A 4873-nucleotide genomic window follows, 5' to 3' on the forward strand; every position below is an offset into this window, starting at 1 on the left:
ACAACTTTGAGTGAGTGAGAGAGAGAGAGAAACAAAATTTCATCAAGTGAAATGCTTTTGTGCAAGGGTTCTATTTATCGAACCACTTGTGTGGACTACAAGCTAAAAAGCCCACTTAAGTGTATGTGGCCCATATCTTATGGTATACTGAAAATCACTTAAGTGCGTGATACCTTACCATATTTCGTATTCTACTTAAATGCACCATACCTTATGATGTTCTATAATTCACTTAAGTGCATCGTACCTTATGGTGTTTCTTATTTACTATGTCTCTCATCAATTCGTCCTTTTCTATGTCACCCTGTAGGTTTTCGCGATATTGACAATTATATTAAATCACGTATTTAACATAATAAACAGTGAGCGGTATCTAGCAACACATCATTGCTACCCAAGACACGAAAATATCATATGACCTGACAAATTCCTTTTTGTGATAATATTTATGTGTACAATTTCCCTTTTTGCCTTTATGTCTATATTAAACATAAGGCATAAACTGTGTCATCCTTGTCCAGTTCAATATTAGGCCCTTAGACATTTATCCTGTTACGCATGATGGAAAAATTCCATCTAGGTCACTCATGTCCCTTAGCATGCTTCGTGGAGTACCCATCAACTATCTTTATGGTCATCCAATTACGGATAACGTTTGATCAACAATAAAGCACTCGACTCTACATCTAGGGTCCATAGTGGTTTCAGATCGAAGGATGATATACACCACTATCACCATGAGAATAACTTATGACACTTTGCATAACATTCAATGTAGTATTCTCATAGCAGGTCAATCCAGTATAAATATTACTCCTAATATTCATACATATGTTTAAGACTTGATAACTTCTTATCCATGATCCATGAGATGTGATCATCAGTCTATATACATAATAGTCTTAATGTTTTAATGTTATCCCATTTCACAACAAAGCTCGACTACAAATACTTTAAGAATAATGTCCTTATGTTTAATGGGATCTCATGATTAAGTCACACTTGATAAATTAAACGGACTAGTTAATCTAAGGACGTTATTAAACAAACATAATAAAGAAAAAGTCTTTTATTATTAATAAATAATTCGATACAAGTACAAAAAGTATTGACCTCTAGGGCTTACACTAACAATGAAACCATACAACACAAATGAGAAATGGAAAGGGATTAGATAAGTTACACCAAGTACCATGCCTAAAACATAGAAGTGGCATGGTATCCTTGCACAATAGAAGTCAATTTAAATGGATTAGAGGCATTGATAATTTGGTTTGTACTTGAATCACAAAGGCACACGTGAACACAAACATGAATCAAAATGAGTTAGTATGCATTAACAAATGAGATAGAATGGATATTAAATGCTAAAACAAATGAAATGAATCATAAGATGACAAAATGATGATGACATGATAAGATGATCATGGTAAGCAAAACATATACTAAATTAAATTAAAATGGCATTTTCATTTTAATTGTTAACAATAATAAAAAATGTGAACAATTAAATGGGATTAATCATGGCATATGAAAATTATATGGAATTAAAATATAAACAAGTCAATTTTACCCTAACATGACATGTTAATTGAATTAAAAAAAATCAAGATGATGGATAAGACTACTCAATTAAACATGGTTATCAATTATTTTTTAAGGATTTTTCATGGTTGAAGGTGAATTAATATCTAACCTATCCAATTAAATTCTAAATGAACAGTTACAATCAAAGACTATTTTTCTAATATTTTATAATCATGGTAAACAATGGAAACGTTGAAGCACGTGCATAGAAATCAAAAGCAACTCAGCACAAAATTGAAAATGAAATGCGTTCATCTCTCTCTTTCTCTCTCAGTTTCCGTCTCCGCCGCGCCGGAGGCTCCCTCGGCGGAGGAGATACCTAGAATTCACAAATTTAACCATCAATCTTTCTGTTTCTTCTTCCTCTACACTGATTCAGTCTCAAATTTCTCCAATTTCCAATCAATAAACCGAATCGAACCTAATTCAGAATGAACCCTAGATGAAAAATTCATAAATGAAATGGCAATCAAGCTCAATCTCGATCCATAGACATAGGGTTAATGCTCCTCCACCTCTAAATAATCATCTGGTAACGACAATTGAAGCAACTCGGAAGAATTAATGAGCTTACCGGAACTACTCAAGGACTGAGATGCAACAAGAATTGTGCTTCCAACCACGTAAGTTTCGATTCCCTTTCTACCTAACTCTTTTCTTCTTCTCTGTTCTTATGAGCTTGATGATTCTTGTTACGCAGTGAGAGCATGGAAGAGTGAAGAGGAACTCGTGGTGAGAATGGGTGAGATTGAAAGCATGTGTTGTGGATTGGTTGCACTGTGTTTCGGATTGGATTTGCAGAAAATCAACTAAGAGCTTCGAAGGTGTGTGAATTGAAGAGTGATTGAGGATTTTAGAAGAATGATTTTCTGGTGAGTGAAGGTGATGGTGATTTTTGAGGATGAATGAATTCTGATGAAGATGATAGTTTTGATGAATGGATTTTGAGTCCCCTTGATGAGTGGAGATGAATGATGATGTATAACTCAAAGTTTGATTTTTGGGTGAATCAATGGATTTGGTGAATCGAAGGATGTTATGATTAGCGTGATGAATGAAGCCTTATAGAAGTTAGGAGTTGGTTCTGTTATAGGTTAGTTGAAGTTTGTTGGACAGTTGGAATTTAGTTGTGAATTTGTTATGATCTGTTATGATTTTGTTCTGAAGTTAGTTACAATTTGGAAATTCAGTTAGATATTGGTTAGGGATTTGTGTGAAGGGTGGTTTTGTTAGGATTGTTGAAGTTTGTTGATAGAGGGAATGGTTCTTCAATTCGTTTGAAGATTGGAGAGAGTGAGGAAGAGGTTCTCAGTCCTTGGAGAGTGAGGTTTAGTTATGTTACTGTGAGTTGGTTTAATATTGTTGCTGTTTCTGTTAGTAGTTCTTTTCTTCTTCCAATTGTTATGCTTTTTTCCTTATTTCTGTTATTCCCTGAAACTTCTTCTTTTGGTTTGTTCAGAATTCTGTTACAAGCCCTTTCTTGAGAAGTTTGGCCAGCTTTTTGTGAGAAGTTGTGGTGAACTTCTGTTGTAGCTCCTTGAGAAGTTTGTGAAGTTTTGATTTTCCGGTTACTCATTTTTTTTTTAAATATGCAGGGCATGGTTTTGGGATTTGCTTGAACCTGGCTAGGATGCTTTGGAGTACATCATGTGGAATTGGAATTGATTAGATTTGGCTATCGGATCATGTTGGATATTACGGAATTTATTGTAAATTTTGTAATTTGAAATACATTGAAAAATAGGAAGGATGTATTATGGTTTTGTTTGAAATGAATGTGTTTGAAAATGAAAATGAAAATGTATGCATGGTTATGTATTGGAATTGTAATGGAAATGTGTATTAAAAAATAGTTGAATGATAAATGGTTATTTAATGAATAAAAATGGAAATTTGAGTGAATAGAAATGTTGAATTGTAATTAAATTGGTAATTGGATGTATGGTTTTGAAATTGAATCGAAATGATGTATGGAATTTTGACTTGACTTGGTTCATGTATGACAAATGTATTGGTTTAGCATGTGTATGAAAACGAACATGAACTATGATTTGGAAAGTGACTTTGGTTAGATGGTTGACTTTGGTCAATTGGTTGATCAAAAAGTCACCATTGAACAAAAGTCAATTGTAACAAAAATTGGCCAAACAATGGAACTGTTGTAATGAACATGGATACTTGTGAGAAAAAGAACATACTATGAATGAGATGAAGCAATTGAATGGATTTTGAATGACAACGAAATGACTAGATGAACTGGAATGACTTTGAACTGATTATCCAATGAACTCAGCATAAACCAAGATCTTGACCAACTATGAACATGAATGCACACCATGAATAAATGTGACATTGACTGAATAACCCAATATTCTTAAGCCAGATGAAACATGCCATGTTCCAAGACTTAAAATCCAATCAAGCAAAATCAATCAAATGATACTTAACAAAGCAACAAATTGTAACACCTTGAATGAGTGCCCCTTGATCAAAGCATGGGGATCACAAACAAATAGTCCTCCATGAATTTTCGTAATAGATTTACCGAAGACATCAAAGGGATGCAATTAAATTTGGGTGATTATGGATAGATTGACCCAATTGACTCATTTTTACCGATGAGGATCGATTATCCTTTGCAGAAGCTGGATGAATTGTATATTGATGAGATTTGGAACTACATGGTAATGCTTCAAGTATTGTGTCAGATAGAGATCTGAGATTTACATCGAGGTTTGGGGAGAGTCTGCAAGCTACTTTGAGTACTAAGTTGAAGTTGAGTTCTTCTTATCTTACGTAGACGGACGGTCAAATAGAGAGGACTATCTAGTCTTTTGAGGACTTGTTGAGGGATTGTGTGCTAGAACAAGGAGGTACTTGGGATAGCTACTTGTCGTTGATTGAGTTTACCTACAACCACAGTTTCTATTCTAGTATTAGAATGGACCATATGAGGCGTTGTACGGTAGGAGGTGTAAAACTTATTCGTGTTGGTATGAGTCAGGATAGAGTGTTGTGCTCGGACTTGAGATTGTTCACTTGACGACTGAAAAGATCAAGATGATCTAAGAAATGATGAAAGCGTCACAGAGTCGTCAGAAAAGTTACCATGACAAGAGAAGGAAATCCCTTGAGTTCCAAGAGGGAGATCACTTGTTTTTTAGAGTTACACATGTAACTGGTGTTGGTCGAGCTTTGAAGTCTCAAAAGCTCACGCCGCATTTTGTTGGTCCAAACCATATTTTACAGAGGATAAGAGAGGTGGCCTATAGGATTGCTTTGTCGT

At 34.6% G+C, this 4873-nt stretch overlaps 1 long non-coding RNA gene across 1 annotated transcript; it reads left to right on the forward strand.

Moving 5' to 3' along the window:
• Positions 1 to 1759: 1759 nt before the first annotated feature.
• On the forward strand, positions 1760 to 3452 carry LOC127120422 (uncharacterized). Its single transcript, XR_007803202.1, has 4 exons — positions 1760 to 2210; positions 2288 to 2930; positions 3047 to 3103; positions 3183 to 3452. It is a non-coding gene; the product is annotated as an uncharacterized LOC127120422 (long non-coding RNA).
• The last annotated feature ends 1421 nt before the right edge of the window (positions 3453 to 4873 follow it).

Source organism: Lathyrus oleraceus, chromosome 2, assembly GCF_024323335.1.
Source record: "Lathyrus oleraceus cultivar Zhongwan6 chromosome 2, CAAS_Psat_ZW6_1.0, whole genome shotgun sequence".
In the NCBI taxonomy this organism is placed as follows: domain Eukaryota; kingdom Viridiplantae; phylum Streptophyta; class Magnoliopsida; order Fabales; family Fabaceae; genus Lathyrus; species Lathyrus oleraceus.